The sequence below is a fragment of the Polypterus senegalus genome, chromosome 4 (assembly GCF_016835505.1).
Source record: "Polypterus senegalus isolate Bchr_013 chromosome 4, ASM1683550v1, whole genome shotgun sequence".
NCBI classification, from domain to species: Eukaryota; Metazoa; Chordata; class Cladistia; order Polypteriformes; family Polypteridae; genus Polypterus; species Polypterus senegalus.
In genome coordinates, this window is record NC_053157.1 from 36798542 (window position 1) to 36825566 (window position 27025).

Here is a 27025-nt window from a genome sequence, read left to right on the forward strand (position 1 = left end):
GCAGAAAAATGGTATTAAATTATACATTAGCATCCATTAAAGTTCTTACATTCATCCACCCATCCCCAATTCTTTTCATATTTAGCAATAAAATATTAGGAAAAGGGTTCTTGTATTATGTTATGTAATGCATATATTTAGTTTTTTATTTTCAGCGATCTTTTGGAAGTGCTATGGTCCAGGAAGTTTACAATGCCTAGAAAAATCCCTCCAATATTCATAATTCTATACGCCAGATGGGAAGGATGTGTGTATTTAGGGAGTAGTGCTTCACAGTTTTTGTGCAATCTTTGATTTTTCTTATTTATCTACACTTAATAAAACAGTGCAATTAATTAGTTGAGTAGATGTCATTGCTACATAAGCTGTCCTCCTTTAGCAATCTATTGGTCAACAAATTGAATTAGAAATGCAATGTCAGACAATTTTCTTAAATATAACTAAAAAATATCTTAATAAGCTTTAACAATAGCTGCTTTGATGCTGTGAACCAGGAAAAAAATACTGGTATTTCTAAGCTAATACCTGAGGGTAAAGCAAAATCTTTGTTATGTGGCATGGTCTGCAGAAGCCAACTATCTCTGACATATTTCACAGTTGTTCGTGCCAGGGGCCTAATGTATAAACAGTGCATATGCACAAAAATATTGCATATGCCCGTTTCCATGCTCATATCAAGATGTTTAAAAACTAAACTTGGGGTGACGCTATGTACATTTTCATGGCAGCCTAAGACCATGCATATGCACGTTTCTGCTCGGTTTCATAAACAGGCTGCATCCATTGTTAAAGCAATGCTACTGTGTCTGTGTGGTTTCCCTTTCTTTTTTAGATTCGCATCCATGATGCAGGCTTTATCAAATACACCAGAATTAATTGCATATCATTTACAAATTTAAAGTACTTGATTGTTATCAATCTGTAACAATATAATGGTACACGGAATGGCCAAACCATTCCAACTAAAATGGCTGCATTACTGTAGTTGTTAGAAGACCTCTCAAATGCAAAAATTAGAAGAGACAGTGTATTTAGAGATTATACTGATTTCTTGTCCCAGGATGATGACTGGCTTCTAAGTCAATTCAGATTTCCAAGAGCTCTCCTCTTGGAGCTGTGTGCTGGACTGGGACCGGCTTTAGAAAGGCAGACTTTGAGGAATTACGCTCTGCCCTTTTTTTTTTAAAGTTCTGTCTATCGTCGGGTTTTTAGCTACAGGAGCTTTTCAGTATGAATTGGCTGAACAGTCGGGTATTTCTCAGTCATCACTGAGTCGTGCCATGCAGGCTGTATGAGATGGTATTATCTACTTGTCATCCTGATATATAAGATTTCCTTACACTGTTGTTGAAAAGGCAAACATCAAAATGCAATTCTCACCAACATCAGGTTTTCCAAATGTAATCGGAGCAATCGACTGTATGCACACTCACATCGTCAGAGAATGATTTTGCTAATGTAAATGGAAAGCATTTCCACTCTATTAATGTGTAAATTATCTGTGATTCGAAATGAATCTCAATAATGTTGTGGCAAGATGGCCTGGCTCAACTCATGATTCATTCATTCATACTGAGAAATAGTAGTGTTGGGGACAAACTTGAAAATGGTGTTGTGTGTGATGGCTGGCTTCTTGGTAAGATAAAACATTTAACATTACTCCTTTGGTGAAAATAGTAAGTCATCTGTATGATGTAACCATATAACATGATTACTGAGGTGATAGTGGATACCCGCTGAAGGCATAGCTGCTTATCTCACTCATCAACTCACTGACTGAACAAGGCCGATGTTATAATGACCTCCACTCTCAGGCTCGGGCAGTGGTAGAATTTACTATAGGGCAGCTTAAGGACTGTTGGATAAGACTGGTGGAATGCTGCTATATAGTCCATAGAATGTGTGTCCCATTGTGCAAGCATTTAGCATGCTGCATAATGTGGTACAAAATCTTGGATTGCCCATACCGGAAGAGATCCAGTATGATGAACCTGACCCTAACCTACCAAATGATCAGCCAAATCAGACAGCATTAAAACTTGGTTTGAATGTAATTAGCAGACTGTAAAAAACAGATAATCGGATACAGTATTTATTTTTTAACCAATTAATTTAATTGGTCAGTATCACATAGTATAACATTTATATTCCTTAATTGCTTTCTCCATATCTCTTAAAACATCCACTATTGCATTTTGTGACTCCAAAACAGTGTCCATCAGCACACAGCCAGATGGTTGCCTGGAGGTTTCCAAGACAGGGGTGCGTGTGCAGCCAGCACCCAAACGTGCACTCAGCGCAGCAGTACCAACACTGTCTGGAGTCACGTCCCCGGCATGGGAGTCACCTTTTGTAATATTGTCAGAAACAGAATAAACAGTAATACCAAATTCTGCTGCCATCTTGTTTGTTTGTCTTATGAAACATGCAAATTATTTGCACAAGTATGAAAAGTGGTAACCGAAAAAATAAATTAAAACTCCCCCTCATCGGCTGGTAAAATGCCAGTTATAAGCATTTCACCAATAATTGCAGCAGCTCGCTGCTCAAACGGTGTGACCCCCAGAGTTCCGCTACCTCCTCCAGTGGCATTGACACTTAGACAGTGGGCTGGGACTCTCCTTTTCATGTCAACTTTGATATCTGACCACTTCTTTTTTATTTCAGGCACTGTGCGACTTTCAGAAGTTGAACTTTTGATTGCCTCCACCCCACAGTGTCACTCCATCAATACCACTTTCTTAAGCCACCAAATAGTACATTTTTCCTTGCCTCCACTTCGCTGAGCAGGATCTCCATTTTGCATTCAAGTTAAAATTCATGTTGTTTGGGATTTATAAAGTAAAAGTGCGTAGAACTTTGTTTATGCACATTTTTATACATCTGAATTTTTTTGTACTTACGCACATTTCTAGTTCTGTCTATACAGTACACCATGTTTTAGTGTGAATTCTATGGAAGGCCTTATACATGAGGCCCCAGGTGTCCACTTAAACTAATATACTTGTCTTTGGGGTGTGGGATGAAAGTGGGATATTTGGAAAATGTCAATATAGACACATGGAGAATATGCAAACTCCAGATAACAAATGGGCTGGGAGCTGAATTCAAATCTGTGCAGCGGAGATGTAACCGCTATAATAATTGTGCCTCTGTGTTGCTTTGCTGTAAATCTATAGTAAAAAAAAAATGCATATTTAAAAAGGCTAAAAGGCTAAAATAAAACATATGTTACTTTTTTATGGATGTATGTCCTTTTAATATACTGTATTTGAGTGTGGTTGAAATCACATCCAGGGTGGCTTCCCGATTTCCAGCTTATAATATAGTCTTTGGTTTTTCAGCCATGTCATGGAAAAAAAGATTCAGAAAAATAATGTGTATTTGAAAAGGTCAGTAAGCAATCTTTCTTACACAGGTAACAAAATACTTAAATAGAATCAAAAGAAAATAGAAGAGATATGTCAGTAATCCTTTGGTGGGAACATCTGAATAGCACAAATTAGTTCCTGTTTAGTAGTTTGTATTTCACTTTTATGAACTTATTTCTCAAGCTTGATAAGCCAGAGTTTTTAGCACTGCTGCTTTACGAATTTAGTATCCTGGGTTTTAGTCATCCACATACTTTCTGTCTGTGTGGAGTTTGCTTAATCTCCCTTTGTTTTCATGTGTTTATCTCTGGGTACACCAGTTCTGCTTCCACATACTCAAAGAGGTGCTGGCTGTGCTAATTGGTAGCTCCAAATTGGCTCCTGCATTAGTGGGCACTATGATTGACTGGCACCCTCACCAGGACTGTTTTCTGCCTTGCTTCCACTGCTGCCATAATATGTCCCATAACCCTGAATTGGCTTAGGAGGGCTTGAGAATATTATGTTAAGTTGATTAGCTAGATGTTCGCTAATGAATTGGCGAAAAACAACCAAAATCGAATTGTTTTGTCCAAAAAATATTAGCTAATTCATCCATCCATTTTCTGAAGTAGTCATTCCAATAAAAGTCCAGAATGTTTACTGGCAGCACAGGTTAGAAAGCAGAAACTGACTTGGATTGAATTCCAGTCCATCATAAAGCACACCCACTCACAATATTCTAACTTTCATTCATTTATTTTCTGTCTTTAGTTATCATGTTGTGGGGAGCTGTTCCTTCCCTGACAAAGTGCAAGGCAGAATCAAATCTCTCATGGGATGCCAATTCATTGCAGAGTACTGTATACTTACTTTCACTTGTTAGTTATCCATTTATTATTATTATTATTTTGATTAGGGGCGGCACGGTGACGCAGTGGGTAGCGCTGCTGCCTCGCAGTCAGGAGACCCCGATTTGCTTCCCGGATCCTCCCTGCGTGGAGTTTGTATGTTCTCCCCGTGTCTGCGTGGGTTTCCTCCAGGCACTCCGGTTTCCTCCCACAATCCAAAGACATGCAGGTTAGGTGCATTGGCGATCCTAAATTGTCCCTGGTGTGTGCTTGGTGTGTGGTGTCTGTGTGTGCCGTGCAGTGGGCTGGCACCCTGTCTGGGGTTTGTTTCCTGCCTTGCCCTCTGTGTTGGCTGGGATTGGCTCCAACAGACCCCCCGTGACCCTGTAGTTAGGATATAGCGGGTTCGATAATGGATGGATGGATTATGCTTTATTTAGCAGATGTTTTTACCCAAGGTGGCTTACATTATGCAGACAGAACAGTTTTTGTTTAGCAAGAAATTCCAAAGATTGCAGGCAAAAAATTTAAAATTAAGATTTGCCTGTTAATTTAACTGTATTTTTTTAAAAGAGTACACACAGTAACTGCACATGGTGGGGGCAGGGCAATCTTCAAATCCTCAAATCAGTTCATGTCTTTTCTACACTTGGCTTATTAATTATGGGATCTGAGGTATGACAGCCTATCCGAGTAGTGCAAGGCAGGATCTAGCTATGGCTTGGAAGCCAGTCCACCATAATGCACAAACATACTCATTCATACTGTGCCAATTTGGAGTAGTGAGTTAACAAAACATTGTAGGCAGAAACTGGTCCATCTATAGAAAATGCATGTGAAAGCAGTAAGAATATGCACACTCCATAGAAGAAGGCCAGGAGCTGAACCCAGTTCACTGGAACTTTGAGGCAGCAGTACAAACTTTAGCTCAACCGTGCCACATTCTAACTTGTTATCTTCATTCAGTTTTCATCTATCCATCCATTTCTGCCCACAATATGTCAGTTATATGTTTGAAAGGCAAATAAGCTTATCAGCAGCATCAGTTGAAAGGCCGGAGTCAACTCAGAATAGGATGCCAACCCAACCCCCACCACAAACACACACCCACCCCCACACATGCACACACACACACACACACTCAAACACACCTTTAGCCATGCCAGGCCAGTTTCCAGTTTCTCATCACAGTCCAACCTTAGATTCCCAACTTATAATGACACAAATTCAATTAATCCATCCAGAGCAAAACCTGTTTGTGAAAAGACATTCCTGGGACACAATGTAAAGACCACAGACTTTATTATTATGTTTTGCATGTCGCATATAATTGCGACCCATTAAGCAAAACTCAAGCAGGACAAGACCCTTTTTGGAAAAATAAGGGCTTTTATTTGGCAGTGAAATGACAGAGCAATATAAAACCTTCAACAGATGCCAAAGATAATAAAAGGAAACAAAGAAGCTTCTTAGTTCCCCTGTTACTATCCTCACTTGTCACCTGACTGAATACTGTTTCCCTATCTAGTAGTCCCATGTGTGCCTCAATATAAACATGAAATTCTCCATTCTGCTAGCATTATCTGCTTATCTTCTATGAGTCACTGGATCTGTTAGTCTGCACTACAACTCCCTTTTCAACTCCACTATAACTTAACAATACAAAGAATATTAAAATGTAGAAAGCAGGAATAACAACTCTTCTGATTGTTGTGGTAGAGAGTATAGAAGAGGACAAATAAAAATATGCTAGCTGCAGATGTCTGCTGGATGAAATTTTACCACATTGACTAGCAATGGCACCTTACAGCTTCATGGCCAGGACACCGTCCCTTTAGAGTCTACATGTTTACTGAATGACTGGGCGCTCCAGTTTACTCCCACATGTTAGAGAGGAACATGAGGTTTATTTACGATTCTTTAAATCTCCTAGGTGTAAGGGTAACATACAATGAAAATCTGTCTCATTTACTGTTTATTTTGCCTTATATATAATTCTGCTTGAAGCGTTCCATCCTCTTATTACCCAATTTATATATATATAATTCACTAAGGCAAGACAACCATGGAAAGCACGCCGGAAGGGGCATGGATTCACTGAGCCGCCGACAAGTAAGACACCTATGGCGCACGCAGGAAGGAGCCACACCCACCAACTCCTGGCACCTCCGAGCCACGTTGACTGTTCATAGAGGCATGTTTCTCACGGAGGTGAATCGCCATATGCAGCGTGTAAAACGGTTTGCGAGGGGTATCCCATGGGGTCCTTAAAACATTCCTTTACAACTGAGGTTAAAACACAATGAAGTAAGCAGTCTTTAAAAAACGAGTTTTCGGTTACGACGCACGACCGCGTACACCATAACAAACTGTTTTACACGCTACATAAAGCAATTCGCATCCGCGACAAACATGCCTCTTCTTAGATACTCCTGCAGGAACACAGAAAGTCTACGTGAGTCACAGGTGCATCTGGACTGTGCAAAGTTGACAATGACTCAAGTGACGAGTTGGAGGTGGGCACATGAGCGATGGCGGTCCGCCAGCTTTCAGTCACGGACGATTGTGTGTTGGTTCGTTCCGTGCATTGTTACAATATTGCTTTTCTTGCTGATTTATTACATTACCGATTTTTCAAATTTAAATTTTCTCCCTGTGCTTAAAAATCATCAAAAAACGGGCCTGATTATGCGGCGTATGGTACGCGGCGGGTCGGCTAGTATTTAATAAACAATTTTCCTAAAAAGTAACAATACAAATTTTACTTCTGGAGTGTTCTTACTGAAGCAATGGATGCTAGGATGTAAAAGCAAATTATTTTTGTTAGATGTGTACAGGGCGGCACGGTGGCGCAGTGGTAGCGCTGCTGCCTCGCAGTTAGGAGACCCGGGTTCGCTTCCCAGGTCCTCCCTGCGTGGAGGTTGCATGTTCTCCCGTGTCTGCGTGGGTTTCCTCCGGGCCCTCCGGTTTCCTCCCACAATCCAAAGACATGCAGGTTAGGTGGATTGGCGGCTCTAAATTGGCCCTAGTGTGTGCTTGGTGTGTGGGTGTGTTTGTGTGTGTCCTGCGGTGGGTTGGCACCCTGCCCGGGATTGGTTCCTGCCTTGTGCCCTGTGTTGGCTGGGATTGGCTCCAGTGGACCCCCGTGACCCTGTATTCGGATTCAGCGGGTTAGAAAATGGATGGATGGATAGATGTGTACAGTTGATCTGTACATCAGGAAGTTCTTAAGCCTTTCACCTAATGCACAGTAAGTTTATCTCTAGGCTAGTATAGTATAGATAGACTAGTATAGATAGTATGTTAACGAAATAGGAAAAAAACATGAAAGCACTTAAAAAGTAATAATACATATAAAAAATATTATTTATAGATTTCATTAAATACTCAACTAGATTAAGCATGTTTGAAAATCTTAACAATCACTTGTTGACATCACCTGTTTGAAATCACATCATTATGTAATTATTTTACCTGATTACTGGCCTTAATTTTGTCCCGTCACAACTTTTTTTGCAGGAATGGATGTATATTAACAAATGAAATGAAGCTGATGAGACAAAACATGAAATATCTTAGGTTCGTACTGCCTTCAATGAAATAAAAGTCAAAGTACTGTACTTTTAAGAATCAAGAATCACTGCTTTTTATTAATTAATTTTTTTTTTGCATTTTCCATACCGTCCCGACATTTTATGATTTCGGGTTGTATATAGTTTGAAGCATTGTATTCTAAATAGTAGTGATGATCTTCTTTGTTTGTCATTCATTTTGTTTTCTGAAATGTGAAAGTTTATTAGAAACTACTTATAAACTATGCAGACTCATGTTATGCTAATGGCTTTCTGTAGCCTTAATTTATGGCATTGTATGCTCCAGTTGTTTCACATTTTTCATTTTCTCTGTTAAAGTTCCAAGTCTAATTTTATTCATCTGTTGTCTGCCAAGTAACAAGCTGCAGCTGGAGTAAAAACAGGCATAGCTGGTCATACAGTATTTTAATCACAATTTAGTGAAAACAATTTGGTGTCCTGCGCATTAAACAATATATTTACTATGGTGTCTCATCTGAGACTGATTGAGCCATTCACTGTCCTGTTAATGCATTATACCATCTAAAGTGTGGCATACCGGCTAAGGATCTACAATGGTATCTAGATGGTAGCTGGTTCATAAACCCTTTACTGCTGGAAGGGATCCTACTCTGTTGGGCCTTTGAGCAGGGCCCTTAACCAGGAAATTGCTCCAGGGGTGCTGTACATTAGCTGACCCTGTGCTCTGACCCCTAAAGGTCATGAGGAAAGAAAAGTTTCCCTTGGAGATAAATAACATGTATCAAATCTGGAATGGTATATTTAATGAAAATCATTATTAGATTTTCTTTGCAGTTCATGCTGAAGACATGAATGTCACTACATAGAAATAATTTAGCACTGTATATTACTTTGCATTTCCTTTTCTTGTGAAATAGCACCATAGTGTTTTTCTTAATTCATAAGTGATGGGGGCCGTGACAGAATGCAGACATCTGTAAATAAAGGTTGTACCTAACTGTGAAGGTCAGTTTATGTTCACTTCACTATGCCAGAGAAAAGTGTGATTGCAGCAGGAATGTACTGTAAATACTGGGTAAAACACATCCTGGACCAAGACTTTTATGGACTTTTATCTTGTATACTTCTTGTTCCCATGTAGCCTTGATACAAGGCTCAGGGGTTTTGAGCACAACAATGTGTACAGTGTTTTCACTTCAGCTGGAAATGAGGTGTCAGTACTGTCCATCTGTCTGGAAGATACTTTACAGTTGTTGTGAGCTAGTGTTGTGGATGGCATCCTTAGACCATGTTACAAAACTACATTTGTATTCTGTTTTTGAGTGTCCAGAATCATTCCCAAGGCCATACTTAGCTTTTTGTGCTATTTTATAGCTCCTGAATGATATATATATATATTAATTTCATTTACATATTTATTGTATTTTACTGTGGACTGTGTACTGTTTAGCTTTATTATTAAAGCAATATGTGTTTTTGGCTTACGTTTTAGTTAACTTGTTTGTTACAATACAGAACCCTTAATTGTCTCTAGTTTTAAACAGCTCCATTAAAGCTTTTCATTGTTCTCAATTTTCCTAACAAACTATCAGTTAATAATGAAGTGCAAATGACAAATGAACTACCAGTAGTCCAGGTAACGTGCTTCCATTTAAACCTGTGTATATACATCATGAAGTATCTATGCTAATTCAAGGTTTTGAAATAAATTTGAGAGAAGGGAAAGGATCAAGAGGTAGAAATCAATTCCAGACCACAAAACATATGGGCAGCATTCTCAAAAAATGAAAAATTCTATAATGTGATAAAGATTTGTTTTGAAGCAATGAAAGCACTAACAAGCCATATAATTAAATACCATATTTCATTATCTGCTAGGCCTGGCTTCTAATTACAAAACTGGTTGGGATTAAAACTTGCGGACCTACAAAACCAGAGGTGAGTACCCGTGGTGCAGAGTATTATTCATTAAGCTTATAATAAACTGTTGTTACAGCCAGATTTGGATTTTGCCTTGTCCCCAGTGCTGCTAGGATAAACTCCAACTTCTTCTTCCTAATGCAGGAGCACTTGTCCATCTTTGGGGGTTATTTTCAACAGCTTGAAGTTAGATCATTGCCTGTTTTATGCTGGATGTTAACACAAAACTCTCAAATAACTCGCCTAAGTGGCAGTTAAATAAAAAATAAATGAAGTTAAAGAAGTTAACTTTTTTTTAAGAAAGCTGTCAGTAAACCTTAAAATAAGATGTGACTTTAAAGCTTAATAACATGTTCTATTGAAATAATTTGTCACATACCTCTAAGCAGTCTCATAATGCCTTTTGGTGCTCAAACAAAGAATTAATTTGGGTGTGTAGCATAAGTCGAGTGTGAGGATTAAAATGAATGGATTGTTGAACCAAAAGGAACACTTTACACAACTTTCGACTTTCATATAAAATAAATGCAATTATTTTTATATAATTGGGTCAAGGTGTTTGCTATGAGAGAATCCCCTATTTTGTTTTTTTCCATAATGTGGTGTAAACTTCCTTCCATTCATCCATTTTTTGTCTTTGCATTTCAGTGTTTAAGCTTATAATGTTTTTAATGTTCACAGGTGTATGTAACAATGAATCCACAAGTTAATGTATCATCATTGCTTCCAGTCTCTCTTCTCTCTGAGCTGGCTGAATTCTCTTAATTGTTTAATGTATAAACCTTGAATTACAAGGCGAGCATGAAAAATGAATTGATGGGCTGCACAGTGGTCTATACATTTTCAAATCCAAGATTTTGGCCATTTTTTATACTATATATTTCAACTTAGTACAGAATTTAAAAGTGTTATTGAGTAAAGAAAAGTAAATGAATAAATGACAGCTTAGAGAGTGGCTGCTAGTAAACCAACAAACTCGGCAGCTCACTCACGAAGTGAGTTTGACGTCTCTGAGTCTAATGGAGGAAAAGTCTCTTCTCTCTTATAGTCTTTCTTCTGTTTGTAACATTCATTTTTTTAAGTCCAACACAACCTTTAAAATTATATGAAACAATTACTTCTAAATCTGTGCAGCATTGTAAATTCAGCACAGTGAATTCAAATACCAACCCGGCTGTTGTCTGTATAGAATTTGCACGTGATTCCAAGTACTATTATTTCCACCCACATGCCAAAGGAATACTTCTGTATTATGAAGCAGTGTTTGTAAGAGTCTCCAACAGATCTGGTGTCGACCTTGTGCTGGACAAAGTGGGTGTAGGAAATGAATAGATTTGTAAAGAGCAAAATATTTCTCTGTTGCTTTTTCATTCTAATTTTAAGGTTAATAATGTAGCCAAACAATGATGGACGGATTAAAAGGCAGAAGTCTACGTGACCATCATCATCATCAAGCCCTTCCGTGAGAATCCTAAATCCAAAGAGGACTGTTTCATTTATGTTAGGTAGAATGCCCAGAGGGGACTGGGTGGTCTCATGGTCTGGAATCCCTACAGATTTTATTTTTTCTCCAGCCGTCTGGAGTTTTTGTTTTTCTGTCCCCCCTGGCCATTGAACCTTACTCTTATTCGATGTTAATGTTGATTTATTTTGTTTTATAATTGTGTCTTTCATTTTTCTATTCTTTAATATGTAAAGCACTTTGAGCTACTGTTTGTATGAAAATGTGCTATATAAATAAATGTTGTTGTTGTTGTTGTTGTAGCCTCATTATTCAATATGGTTGTCCAGTAATGGAAAAGCAGGTTTGGCAAATGAACAAATGTTTATAGGTCCTTTGTTTTCATAGCTGAACTTGATGTCAGACAATTTTTTACAATATTGTTGGATTGATTTCTTGGTAAATTAAAATTGTATTTTCTAAAATATCAAAAGCAAAATAATATTGAAAAGTACTGTATTTTACATATCTACATACAAGTACTTTGTGAACCTGCTTATTTATACTGTATACAGACAGGTTGGGGATCTAGGTCGTCTCCAATTGCATGGGTGTAAGGCAGAGACCAGCCCTGGATGGGGTGCCAGGCCATTGCAGGGCACACTCACTTATTGGAGGCGGAGTGGTGGCTCTGAGGCTAGGGATCTGCACTGGCAATCGGAAAGTTGCCGGTTTGAATCCCGCAAATGCCAAAAGGGACTCTGCTCTGTTGGGCCCTTTAGCAAGGCCCTTAACCTGCAATCGCTGAGCGCTTTGAGTAGTGAGAAAAGCGCTATATAAATGCAAAGAATTATTATTATTATTATTAATTTTGTTTTATCAGTCAACCTAATAGTTTTGCATTTGGAATGTAGAAGGAAACATGGATTATGTAGAGATTATCTCTGCATGTACAAGACAATGTACAAATTCTGAACAATCACTGATCTGAGCCAGTAATTATCAAGCGTCTCAGAATTACTCCTACGGATTGCATTACAAGTGTGACTTGGATAAAAATTTGTCCTACCTCAGAGTAGGACATGAGAAGCAGTTGCGAAATGTCCTACTCCCATTCACAGTAAGGAGTAGAAGGCCACGCTTGACAATGCATGACGTTGTGATTTTATGGCACAACTTGCAGCAATTTGGCACTCATGATGACGTTTTGTACTTTTATAGTACTAATGCTAAGATTTCACCACTAGAATAATAATAATATTCAAAGCAGGAGAAGAAGAAAAAGAAGGAGAACATAACAATGTAGATTATTTGTCTAAGTGTCCCATAAGTGTTACCACTTTGCAACATTGTTAATACTATTGTAACAAGCGGAGAGATGGAAAGACTAAGATACACACCCTAAATGTGAGTTAAGCTAGATAATATGTATGCTTATTTAAGAATGAATTATCAACAGCCATACTTTCAGAAGAATCATCGTCCTGCTGTTATGGCCACAGGAATGGCCCATAAAGCAACACTTACTGTAACAAGCCACAGCCATTCCTGTACTGTTACTGAAGTTGCATTCACTGTTCCAGTGTTTTGAATCATCTTCCAAAGTTGTGTGCCAAGTCTTTCTCAGTGAACTGCATTTATCTTCTTCAAGGAACTATCTGTCAAGTGCCCCAGGAGTCTCTGTCTGCCTTTTTGAACCTTCCCAGACTTGTACACTGTAACACAAATGTCCCAGGGTTCATGGACTGCAGAGCTCAGTGTACCTGTATGACATTTTGCTGCCAATCACCCATCCAGCCCTGTTTATCTTCAGGGTACTCTGCTGGCTACTTAAATACAGTTTGCATCCATGACCCCCTATGTGTAGATACTATAATATAATTTACAATTCAAATCTGCTTGGAGAAATGATCTTAATGTGAATGCAGCTTGTCTTAATATTACCTCATGTGGAGTCATGGTGAAATGTATAAATCTGCATATTACCTTATTGGCTGTAAGGTCATTCAAAGTTTGGTGCAAAATTCTAAGAATGGCTGGTTATGACACATTACTGCTACTAAAAAGCTGCACTTTCTTTGGGGCCAAAACAGTAATGTTACCAACACTTTCAGCTGAAAGTGCATGGCTTTTCTATGTAGATGGACTAATTACATAATGTACAAGATATGTTATGAATATTATTCCATCTTTGTCAAAAGGCGGTGTGGTGGCTCTGAGGCTAAGGATCTGCACTGGCAATCGGAAGGTTGCTGGTTCGAATCCCATAAATGCCAAAAGGGACTCTGCTCTGTTGGGCCCTTGAGCAAGGTCCTTAACCTGCAATTGCTCCGTCTTGGGTATGACGTTAATCTGCATCCATCCCTGCATGTAGGCCCTCCAACCTGCAGGGAACAACTTGGGGGTTGGTGGCAGAATTGGAACTCCAGTCACCATAAAAAACCTCACACTGTTCCACTCCATCTGAACTAGTGTGGTGCTGAGGCATCACCCGTTGCATGGCTGCACTTGGGTCCTAACCTAGGATCCTGAGTTGGTTTGTCGTGTGGTGGGTTCGGCAATGCACTGTATCAATGCGTGCTACTAACCCTCTCTTTGTCAAATCAATATCTTTTCAAAACATTCAGCCTTTTCTGGGATGTGCATTCAAACCTGTGCCTAAACACCATCTTCTGGCAGATCCTAGCAAGTTTGGACTGCTTATGAGCTCTCCTAAATCCTGGTGAAGTTTGCAGTTATTTTTTTAAATTAGGAAAATTAATAAAATGCTTTTACTCCTACTCCTAGGATAGGTGTCTATCAATGTGAAATTTTTGAGCCATGTAGGTTTGATAAATATGGGCACAGGTGTGGAATCAAATCCAAGTCTTTAAAACTGTGAGGCAGCAGCTCTAACCACTGTGCCATTCAGCCACATTTATTTAGTATATAATTTGTGTTACTGGCATCTCAGGTAATGCTTTTTTAAAGTGACACTATAATGCTATATATATTTCAATTCAGACCCAGGGCTTTATAGATACTGTTACTGTTACATGCTTTATTTTTAAATGGCAAGAAGAACAGGAATTTCAACTACCCCTTTGCACCATGCTGAATTTTGACAAATACAAACCAGGTAGGTGATTAATTTCTTCCTTTCCCTCTGTAATGTAAGTGCATGGGGTTATACAGTACAGAGTTCATGGTAAATAAATGAAGTAAACTGAACCTGTCTTCCACATAGAGTATAGTCATGACTTGCAAATGAATAATTGCTAGTTTACCACATTAGAAAGACTAAAGTGATCCCACCACTGGCCTTTATTTCTTCATCATCAAAAAGGAATGGTTACTCACAACCATTGTCAGACTTGTAACTCCTTCTTGAAGAACAGAATTTCATGTATAGTAGATGGCTATGGTTTCAGTGATCATGCAGACATTTGTGAAATCCTAGTTTGTTGTTTTGTTTTCAACCACTGCTACAAGTTATAGCACACACTAAAAAAACAGAGACATGTTGCGCCTTATTGCATTTAGGCTGCTAAATAACTGTAACATGCATCACAGATCCTCTGGCTAGCCTATTGTTGGCACATAACAAAAAAAGCAAATAGAAACAATAGAGAGTAAATTACATCACATCTTAATTGCAATTTCCCAGATAAGGGAAAATGGCAAAAATTTTAAGGGCAATTGGTCTCATAGGATGATATGATCAAGAGGACTTCAAAATGGCCCTTTGTATATTTTTTAGTTGGAAAATCAACATTTTGGAAATGTTGACAGTTTGTAGATTTTTTTTTTTGTGCCTCCTGGAAAAATACCCAGTTTTGTTATTTTTACCAATTTGCTCCTAGCAGAAATGCTACATGATTTCAAAGAACACCAAAACAAATACAAAAATCAGTTTTGTTCTTGCCATAAAATATTTGTTTGTGTGCGGGGGGTCAAAGCTGTGCTGATACTGTGATCAAAATATGGGTGTGCTAAGTGACTAAAAGCCACGGTGCATCATTTTTGCATGGTAACTGACCCTAGAAAAAATCCAGATGTTTATAATTTGTGAAGTTAATTAAAGTAGCCAAAACCTACAAACTTTTTTTTTTTAATTTTATTAATTTTATTGTTAATCATTTCATACAAATAGATCAATTTTTACAAAAAAAAAAAAATAGGATGAAAACAAATGAACCCCCACCCCTAAAAAACTACAAACCTAAGAGAGGAATGAGTTTCATGATGTTCTCATTTGTTTGATTTTGGCCTGAGGGTGGCTCATACAATTTTTTCTCATTATCCTTTTTCTGTACCTGGATTTTGGGGCAGTGAAGACTATCCTCCTAGCAGTTACTACTGCATCACTCAGTGTATGGTACTTGGAATATGGCCACCTTATTCTCATTATCACCATTTTAAGACCTATTTCATCCGTAATAACGATAGTCATTTAGAATTACAAAGATATTGACACATCCATCATCCAATCCGCTATATCCTAACTACAGGGTCACGGGGGTCTACCGGAGCCAATCCCAGCCAACACAGGGCGCAAGGCAGGAAACAAAGGCAGGCGCGCACACACACACACACCCCCCCACACACTAGGGACAACCTGCATGTCTTTGGACTGTGAGAGGAAACCCACGCAGACACAGGGAGAAGATACAAACTCCACGCGGAGTTCACGGGAAGTGAACCCGGGTCACCTAACTGCAAGGCAGCAGCGCTACCCACTACACCACCGTGCCGCCCTACTGACACATTGTTAAAAAAAAATATCACCTTTCTTCACCTGCAGACTCTGCTTGATTTGTACAGGCCAAATTTATCTGACATGATCTGAGCAATAAAAGAAATATAAAAGCACACAAGAGTGTAAATTAGCTGACTCACTTTTCAGTCCGTAAGAACTTGTGATCTATGTTCACTGATACAAAACAAAATAAAAAAAAACTGTAAAAGGCACACCTAAATAAACAAAAAAAGTTTCGGACTCCTCCTTACTCAATCTGCTTTTTTAAAAGTGCTTTTAACATCCTGGATACTTTGCCTAAGCTGCAAAACCAGTTCTTGTATGTTAAATATTCCGGAATTCATTATATCATATTCACAGTCCATAGGGGATATCCTGGTATTAATCATGTGGTCTATTAAAGCCTTTAAGCTTTTTTGTTTTATCTGACACTTAGTTTGTTAAATTAGACCTGTGCTGTAAGTGTGTGACTTTTTAGTGCATTAAACTGAGTGGCACAGTGGTGCTGCCCCACATCTTTTCCAGATACTCCAGCTTCTTTATACTTGTCAGACATGTGCCCTACATGAGGTTGGCATCTTGTTAAAGGTTTTCACCCAATGAGCCCTACACTAGTCTGGAGATCAAGTACGTTTCAGAAATGGATGTTACAATTTCAATTCTTTAATGTTACCAGCCAAATTGTTGCAGATCTACGGAGGAGAAGCTAATTCTATGTTAGATCCACAAGGGTGTGATCATCAAAAAAAGAAGGCCGAAAAACCTATTTTAAAAATGTTATAGAAATAAAATAGTTACCAATTGACATCTCAAGGTTGTGCATGTTTAATAAGTTAAACAACAAAACATTGGCCAAGTGTGAGTGAATATATGTGTGTCCCAAGATAAGCCAGTACCCCTTAGGCTCAGGCACCCATGTAAACCTGAATCAGAGTATATGGATCTGATAAATTAATAGATGGATCTAAATTAATTTTTAGAGGAATTGATGAATATAAATAAATAAACCAATAACTACACTAATCAAAGTCAGTGAAAATAATCTGTTCCATTTTTCACTATACTGTTTTTCAGGTATTTCTCAATAAGGTAAATAACAGGGACTGACATTTCTGATTTCAAGTACTAAAGAGCCAAAGCAATTAAACAAGAGCAAATTTATGATGAATTCTCAATCTGATTACAAAATTTATGCAGGAACTAGTATACTTTTCATTTTGTGCGTATTGTTTGTTTCAATACTCTAGGAGCCAATTCCCTAGCACCAGGTGTGATGGTACTGCAGTCATCTGTAGGCTTTCAGGCACAGAATTCATAAAACACACCCAAAGCTGAACTTCATGACATTATAATTTCCATTTAAAACCAAAGAGGACAGAGAAAAGTACCCATCCAATAATACTTAACACATTCTGCGGCATGGTGACACAGTACAGTACTTAGCACTGCTGCCTCACACCTCCAGAAATATGAGTTTGTTTCCTGGTTCAGGCACTGTTTATGTGCAGCTGGAAAATCTCTGTGTAAGCCTGGGTCTTCTGTGTGGGATTAAGATAGATAGAGAGATAGAACTTTATTTGTTTCCGGGGGGAAATTGGGCTTTTTACAGAAGCTCTTTATATGAATATATACATAAATAGGTAGATAAATACATATATATACATACTATGGTCTGAACACACACCAGGATAACTAAAAAGCAAGACAATTAAAAAGAAAAGAAAAATTTCCAACTTGGCAGTCAGTCACAGCTTCAGTGAGGCATTATGCCGGCATATTACTGTTGACATAAAGGAGCCCGTGTAGTTTTTCTTGACACTAATTCCTTGGCTGAACATACCCAGTGTTAGTGTGTCAGAGAGAGGATGTTCAGCATTCCTCATAATGACACTCAGTTTTGTTTTAATTCTCTCTTTTAGGGGGTCCAGAGTGCATCCTATAACTGAGCTTGCTCTTTTAATGAATTTGTTTTTTCAGTGGGCCTCTCTTGAAGTGATGTCACCAGTTCAGTACACCACAGCATAGAAAATGTCACTGGCCATCACACAGGTATAGAAAATGTAAAGGCTTTCACTTCCTGCATTAAAGGATGGATAGATAGACAGATACTTTATTAATCCTCAAGGTGAAATTCACATACTCCACCAGTAGCATACTGATAAAAACAATATTAATTAAATTAATAAAATGCAGTGCAAGTTAAAAAAAATGTAAGGTGGAGAGTGCAAAGGCAGGTATAACAGTCAATAACATTGTATAATAATGTTAACATTTACCCCACCGGTGGCATTGAATAGTTGCATATTGTGGGGGAGGAACGATCTCCTCAGTGTGTCAGTGGAGCAGGACGATGACAGCAATCTATCGCTGAAGATGCTCCTCTGTCTGGAGATGATACCGTTCAGTGGACAGTATTGACAGGAGTCTGCTCAGCGCCCGTCGCTCTGCCACAGATGTCAAACTGTCCAGCTCCGTGCCTATAATAGAGCCTGCCTTCCTCACCAGTTTGTCCAGGCGTGAGGCATCCCTCTTCTTTGTGCTGCCTCTCCAGCACACCAGTGCGTAGAAGAGGGTGCTCACCATAACCGTCTGATAAAACATCTGCAGCATCTTATTGCACATGTTGAAGGACACCAGCCTTCTAAGGAAGTATAGTCGGCTCTGTCCTTTCTTGCACAGAGCATCAGTATTGGCAGCCCAGTCCAATTTATCATCCATCTGCACTCCCAGGCGTTTATAGGTGTGCACTCTCTGCACACAGTCACCTCTGATGATCACGGGGCCCATGAGGGGCCTGGTCCTCCTAAAATCCACCACCAGCTCCTTGGTTTTGCTGGAATACAGTATTGTAAGGAAAACAAGACTGTTCTTCCCTTTCTTTTGTACTTCCTCTATTTTACAAGACCAGTCCAACCTGTCACTAATGTGGACCCCCAAGTACTTGTAGGAGTTGACCACTCCGTGAATAGTGACCATGCATTGAGACTGTTTGATGTGGTGAAAGTTAATAACCAGTTGCCTGGTTTTGCTGATGTTAAGATGCAGACAATTCTCTTTGCACCAAGAACCAAACTTCTCCACCTGACTCCTGTACTCTGTCTCATCCTCCTTATCAATGCACCCAATAAGTGCAGAATCATCTGAAAATGTCTGTAAGTAACATGTCCTGGAGTTACATTTATAGTCAGAGATGTACAGAATGAAGAGAAAGAGACCAACCTGTTACTTGTGGTGTTCCAGTGTTGCTCACAACCATATTAGAGGCACAGTCCTTGAGTCTCACAAACGGTGGTCTGCCTGGCAGAAAGTTCATTTTCCAGGACACCACAGTTAGGCTACTTTATTATAGGCAGGCTTGTTATGCAATTACCAGGAAAGAACAACAACATGAACAGGGCTGCCAGTTAGCTAATTAATGCAAGCATCTCTGGAAATAACCTTTCTGGAGGTGATGTTTGGCATTGGATAAGCTGGTTTAAATGTGCACGGCCTTCTGCTTCATATTATCAGGCCTCAATTGGGTTGACTACTCCTTTTTATGTATCTTGGAAGTGGGGAACTCTTGGGTTCTTAGATATCCCTAAAACCAGAAGTGACCCGAGGATCTGATGCAGATGTGAAACTAGGGAAGCCTGAAGTCAGGAGCTGAGTGCAAGTCATTGGCTCGCCTGATGAAAGAAGGAAGTGAAGGTGTGAAGGTGGTGCTATTTATAGTGTGAAGTGGATCATCTGAACTATGGGGAGGGTAGCTAGAGACACTGCCATTTTTTGACTATAACCAGAGGAGCCAAATCTTTGCCTTAATGTATTATTACTCCATTATTACCTATTCCTGTATTGTCTAGTTATTGTTAATATTTTAAAAAGTGACCTTTAAAGTTCCCACTATCCATTATCAAATGTGCTTAATCTGCTTTAGTATCATGAGTATGCTAGTTTAATATGTTTCAATTAGTCTGAGTGTTTGTGTCCGTGAATGGCTGGCCTCATGCTTTATGCCCTGTTATTTTGCGCTAGATAAAGTATGTACATAAAATAGCTGCATGAAACACACTGTCTTGGGGTAAAGACTACAATGCTGCAATATACTGCATACTATATAATATTACAATTTTATGTACAAAATACTGGCTTCGGTGGATAATTAGCCAACACCCACCTTCCGAAATCCTGCTTAAAAATAGAACAGGATATAATTATGCACAAGAAACCCTTCAGTGAAAAAGAAAAGTAAAGGTCAGAAGTAATCTATCTTACTTAAATGCTTTAATTTTTAGATCAGAACAGAAATAATTTTTGCGATTTTAACATTGTTTCTGGTGAGAAAATATGAGGAAACAAAAGTCAGTTAATCAAACGATTTTGCATAATATGTTCAAATGTAATTACATATGTAGAAAACTTTGTCACAGACTTAAGCAGAATTTTTCTTTCCTCCATTTTTTTAGGTACTCTAAAGATGTACGTTGTGGCACGTGGCTGGAGGTGGTACCCAGCCGGGACTCCCAGGAGGGCTTGTGCCTCCTCCAGACCATGAGGGGGCGACCGCCCTGGTTGTGTTGGGGGCCACAGGTAGAGGGCTTGGAAGCCCAACCCTGTAGGGACCCGTGGTCACCGCCAGGGGGCGCCCCAATGCCTTGGGAGCCCTGGAGCTCAGCACTTCCACCACACCCGGAAGTGCTGGGGCGAAGAGGATCAGGGACACCCGGAGGGCTTCCAGCTACACAGCTGGTGCTTCCACCACACGGGGGGTGTGTTGGCGGAGGCTCCTCAGGAAGCACCTGGTGCCCATCCGGGGTGTATAAAAGGGGCTGCCTCCCTCCCTTTGGCTGGAGTCGGGTGGAAGAGGGCGGAGCTCGGAGGAGAGGAGTGGAGGCGGTCTGAAGACTGTGAAAGGCATTGTGTTGGCTCGGACTTAAAGGGGTGATTGGTGCTGAGGCACTGGGGATGTGCACTTAAGACTTGTGTATAATAGCTGTAATTAAACGTGCGTGTGGAGAAAGATCATGTCTACCTGTCTGTGTCCGGGCTGTACACCACAACGTGTAAAATGAATTGTTGGGTCTAAATTGGTCCAGCCCTGTAATTGTCTGCATGAACTTTGAATATTTGCCTTGCGTCTTTGTGTATTTTTCCAGGTACACCGTTTGTTCCTACGGATATCCTAAAGAAATGTAGAAATGTTTGATTGATGCCTGTACATTGGCGTAGTGGCAATAACGGTGAATGTGTGTAGGATAGTCTCTGACTCCCTGAAACCCTCAGTTTCACTGCTCTGGAACTCCTCATTTTACCTAATAACTCAATTACTGTCTCCTCCACTGTATTTTCCTCCAAGTGGCATTTCAATATGGTATAAATAATAGTAGAATTGAGCAATATTGTGAAAAAAACGTGCTAAATTAGATGAACTGATTCTGTTTTGGTAACAGAGACAACTTTCCAAGCTGAGAAAGCATTTTTAATTCCATATGGATTGAATGGAAGAAAAGTTGTAACTTCCTTCTAGTGATTTCCAGTTGGAAATTGCAGCAGACCTGAAGGATTTCAATCATAAACTGAAGATATGAGCTGTTTTAGTTCAAAGGTGAACCACAGTGACTAACGTACACAGATCAGTTATTCTATGACAGTGAGAAATCTATTAACTTTGGTATTGTTATATTTCGAATGTTATAATTTGGTCTTGTTTTAAAGCATAGTGCATACAAATAAACACAATCCTTGTTTTCAAAATTGCAAAAATCCCCAGTCGTTTTGAAATTTGAGGAAACATTTTGAAAATTACGCAGTAGCTACAACAGATAGAAACTGACGCAATACAACATGTTTATGATGGCTTATGGGTAGTTTCAATATGCACAGTGCAGCGCTCTGACTAGACTGGTTGAAGCCAAGGTCAAATGAATGTGGAGGCTCCACTGTGGGATTGCACCATTATTGAACAATGCTCTGTACTGAGCAGGTTTGCAGTGATGGCTGTTCAGCAGGTTTCACTCCCCCTGTCCAATGAAATATCTCGCTATGGCCCGTTGTTCAACAATGCTGCAGTCCCTCAGTGGAGTGTCCATGTTCATTTGACCTTGGCTTAAACTAGACTAACAGTAAAGCACTGTGCATTTTTCAACTACTCATAAGTTGTCACAAACGTGTTGTATTGCGTGAGTTTCTATGCATTTTGAAACTGCCTTTACCTTTTTGACTTAACATCGCATCTTCATTACACATTTCTCCTTTTGCTCAATTACTAATTTACAAAAAACGTTAAGTACTGTTTCAAAAAGGCTTTTGATTTTATAGAAAAAAATTATAAGAGTTACAATGAATATGAGGTAAATGACAACTCGACCCTCGGCGGAAAAGCAGTTTCAGAAGATGAGATGCAGTGAAATGAAATGAATGATCCAAATACATGTTTTAACTTTTTTTTTGTTCAAAAGAGGAAATAAATGAGCTTGCACTGCATTTTAAAATAGAGCATGAGGTTTCTTTAAAAGGTATGAATTGAAATCCTGTGTGAATAAAAAGACAAAGTCAGAAGATGGGTTGGTGTACCTCAATTTAATGTTCTAACAAAATCATAATAAAGAAAATGCCAAGAAATGCTGGCTGCTGGCTGTGTTACGACTTTGAGTGTCAGGTTATAGCTCTTCTCAATGGTGGAGCTCGGTTTTCCTTTAGAAATAGGTTTTCAAATAAACACAGACTTCCATTATGATGGCTGATTATATAGTGGGCTTAGTTTACTGTGATATCAGGCATTTACTGCGTTTCTCATGCATTTTTCAGGCACAAACGGAATCTGTGCTAGTTAATCTTCCCCCCTCATTTCCCTTCTCCAAGACCCATAAAACACTCTCCAGGCTTTGGGAGTAATGACAGCTGAAAAAGATTAACTTACAACAAGGAAGGTTTAAGGAATACTTCATCCAAAAATTATGTATTTTTTGACATATTACCACACATAGTTTGTAGTAATGTCTGAAAAAAAATGTAATCTGTTTTTCTCAGTAAAAAAAGAGAACATTTTATGATATAACAGGACCTAATGTTGACCAATGCTGTACAAAAGCCAACGATTTTAAATAACATCCATGGAAGCAAGAAAAAAAAAATCTATTGTACCTTGTGCCACAATATCCACGTGTCAGTTGTCTAGTCATATGCTCAAAATATGCAAAACACATCAATTTTTTAGTAAAATATTGTTCAATCCATACTTTTGGAAAAGTCAGTGCACAACATAACATGAAACACATTTCCATAATACAGCACTTCTGAACTGAAGATCTGCCCGTCTCCTTCATTAACTGGCCAAAAGTCCTGTCTTCAATTACGATTATGAAAGTGCAGCTTTGAAAATCAGTGTTGGCATCACAAGTTGTATTACAAAGTGTTTTATGTTTAATCACTATGCAACATATTATTGTGTACACTATTGCAAAACATCATTACGACATTTGGATAGATTAGTTGATGGTTACATTGGTTTTGGACAGCCTTCATAGAAAAGGTAAATAAGCAGTGGTCACTAAGAAGCTTAAAGAACAAAGCCATTGTGCCTGATTGCATTTTATCAGCAGTGCTGAATATATTAATTCTGCCTGTTTTAGAGCTATTTATTTAGGTGAAAAGACTGAGGGTTAATATAAAACCTAAAAAGAATATTTTGCATATTTATGTTTTAGGTGATTGTTTTGTTTGTTTTCTGAATTTTTGTGGGTAGTTTTCCAGCTAAAAGCTTTTGTACCTATTCCTTGTTTCTGTTATGCTGCTCCATAAAGTAATGTCAAAAGTGGAAATAAAATGACGTAAAAACATGAATGCTACAATAATATATAAATAAAGCTTAAATTGAACCAAATATAAATTCCTAATTATTTGAGAGAAGTGGCCCTAACCATAGGGTTAGCTTGCTGCTTTAGACAGACCATATAAAAATTAAAATAGCAACTATAATGTTACACAGTCATCTGTAAACCAGTGAATGTTATGTGCAGTATATATAACTCCATCCATCCATTATCCAACCTGCTATATCCTAACACAGGGTCACGCTGGAGCCAATCCCAGCCAACACAGGGCGCAAGGCAGGAATCAAACCCCGGGCAGGGTGTCATCCCACCACAGCACAGAGCACACACACTAGGGACAATTTAGGATCGCCAATGCACCTAACCTGCATGTCTTTGGACTGTGGAAGGAAACCCACGCAGACACGGGATGAACACGCAGACTCCAACCAGGAGGATCTGGGAAGCGAACCCGGGTCTCCTTACTACGAGGCAGCAGCACTACCACTGCACCACCGTGCTGCCCTATATATAACTCCACTTCACAAAATATGGAGCTTTGTTAGAAAAATAAAACACAATAAAGTCAAAGTGTCACTGTCCCGGGGTGGCACGGTGGCGCAGTGGGTAGCACTGCTGCCTCGCAGTTAGGAGACCCGGGTTCGCTTCCTGAGTCCTCCCTGCATGGAGTTTGCATGTTCTCCACGTGTGGGTCTCTTCCCACAGTCCAAAGACATGCAGGTTAGGTGCATTGGTAATTCTAAATTGTCCCTAGTCTGTGCTTGGTGTGTGTGTGCCCTGTGGTGGGCTGGCATTCTGCCCGGGGTTTGTTTCCTGCCTTGTGCCCTGTGTTGGCTGGGATTGGCATCAGCAGACCCCCGTGTCCCCGTAGTTAGGATATAGCAGGTTGGATAGTGGATGGATGTCACTATCCCTGTTTGTTTGAACTCAATTCTCACTTTTTGATAGTGAATTCTGGGGTTATAAAAAAACTCATCTAAGGTGCAGGTTAAAATGCATTTCATGTTTTCCGACCAAACAATAAACTTGACGACAGTTTTATAAAATACCCTTGTGTCTGGAGCTAGCAAGCTCTTGTTTATACAGAGGATTGTGCTAACAAACCCCACAGTTGCAAAGTGATATGCTGTCATTGTGTAAGAAGTGATTGATGTACTCGAAGAAGTTAACTATTAGCTTAAACAAACAAGAGTGACTGAATGGTCTGGTCTTGGGTGAAGACTGTTATGCTGATGCAGGAAACCAGGAAGGCTGATTTGTATCTTTCCCATTTTATTAACATGAAATATGCAGATCTTCCTGAATCCCTTCCACTCAAGGTCATTTCAAAAATTCCACACAATTACTTTATTATTTGAGTATTTGAAAAGTGTAAAAACTTAACCAAATATTTCTGTAATGCTCATGGAGAATAACATACAGTACCTACAGGTAACCCTTCAGCTCAGAGTAGAGAAGGTTCAGAACAGACTTCCTGGGCATAGCGCCAGTCCTTTAGAAAGCTTAATTATGCACAAACCCACACAATGCCAGTTTAGAGTAATAAATTAAGCTAACACGTACATCTTTGATAATGTCAAAGGAATGTTGGTGTACCCAAATGAGAATTGATGATGTAGATTTGAGGAGAACCTGAAAAATCAATATAAACAAAAACCTGTCACTGAATAAACAGACATTTAGAGTGTGTTTACAAGCACTTTAATGACCCAGTTATTCACCGAAACCCAGTTTCAGAAATGCTACAGTATATTGACCCTTATTCTGATTAGAGAAACCAGGATTTTGGTATCTGATCAACCAGGTTAACATATGTAGATTTCTCAATGAGTAACCCAGTTATCTGGTCATGCAAACCCTTAACCGGGTTACACTTAAGGATTCTGTACTTTGCATATGTTTGCTGCTCTCTGTTAGCCTGTGAATGTCTTTCTTTCACACAATAATCCAACAGCCAGGGGGAGAAAACATTGGAAGCATCTACAGAGATAGATTTCTTGAAATAAATGCTCAGGTGATTGCATTACTCTTTCTCCTGGTTGAAATTATCTGCCTTAATATTAAAGAAATCACTACATTTATGCTAATGAGCTGAACATACAGTGCTAAACTCAGCAGCACTATCTCAAGAGCAGCAGGGAAGCATGTTAAAAGTAACTATGTTGAGTAGTCTGATTTACTTTTTAAAGTAAAGAGTAACCTAATGCAATACTTAATTTATCAAACTAAAAATACCTGCATTAAGTAAACATTCCAATATGTCACACTTTTGCAGGGCTCAATCTCACAGCCATGCACAAGGGCTGTGTGCAGTCTGGTAATTAATAAAGTGTCAGTTGTCACACACATGCGATTAGGAGGCAGTCAAAGAGCCTAAAGGTGAGTGAACTATCGTAAGATATGAGTTGGTCACGTGGTACTTACCTAAATCTCTTCTTTCCACAGAAAACCAGAAGAAAAATAATTGCCTCCACTTCTGGGTATAAAAATGGCCGCGACAACGTCACCACCGGCCATCCCCAATGACATCACTTCCGGCTCACCTCGATGGCGTTACTTCCGATTCCTGCTCCTAACGTCAATTCACGCCAACCATTTCCTGTTCCCATAATCCTTTTTGTATAAATCCACCATTTTCCAAAAGTAAAACTGTCAAATGTACTTGCAATTTAAGTCTTTTGATCTCTTTTTTTTCATATATTGTCTTAGGGCAATATACAGGGACGGTCCCCAAACCTTTTCCTGACTCACAAGTTGTTTTTCACGGGATAACATCCCACACAGTTTTGTTCTAATCTAGTTGTTTGCAACAGATATTTTGAAACAGTGTGATGTGATGATGTAGCGGCCAGTGTCCATACTGAAAATCATTGGTGGCTTAGGTCGGGGTTTTAAAAAGAGGATGGATGTTATTTAATTTACAGCATACAAAGGACTGAACACCAGTAACGGTGCACTGCACGATAACATGCAGTGAATACACTTGACTTGAGCATTCCTAGTTTTCAGACTCTTTCTCTGTGTGTTTAGCATTCATTTGCTCAGAGGTTGATGTGCTTGCTGCTTCTTGAGCAGCTCTTCTTTTCTCCACCCTAGCGGCCTGCTTCTTCTCTTCTTTCATCAGCATCTTTTCACGTTAAAACTAATTAAGTCAGTGTTTCTGTTCCAATTACTTAGTACGTTTTCCTTAATTTTTCAATTAAGCTGCCACTTAAGTCTTCAATCTTCTTCAAGAATGAGTTAAGATATGAAGAGGTAGGGGCAGTGACGGCAAAAGTGCTAGGGAATGAGAATGGTGCTCTGCTGGCGGCTGCAGAGAGTTGACTCTGCAATAAAATAAAAATAAAAAGAGGAATA

General features: G+C 39.1%; 1 long non-coding RNA gene across 2 annotated transcripts in view; it reads left to right on the plus strand.

The window, feature by feature from the left end:
* The window catches only part of LOC120527255, a 28712-nt gene extending 2419 nt beyond the window's left edge, over positions 1-26293 (plus strand). Inside the window, exons 1-3 of one of the 2 annotated variants that reach the window (XR_005633299.1) lie at positions 7746-7780; positions 9634-9693; positions 26114-26293. This is a non-coding gene — a long non-coding RNA (uncharacterized LOC120527255). Of the gene's footprint in view, positions 1-7745; positions 7781-9633; positions 9694-26113 lie in introns of those variants that run through there. The other variant, XR_005633298.1, reaches the window with a different exon arrangement.
* The last annotated feature ends 732 nt before the right edge of the window (positions 26294-27025 follow it).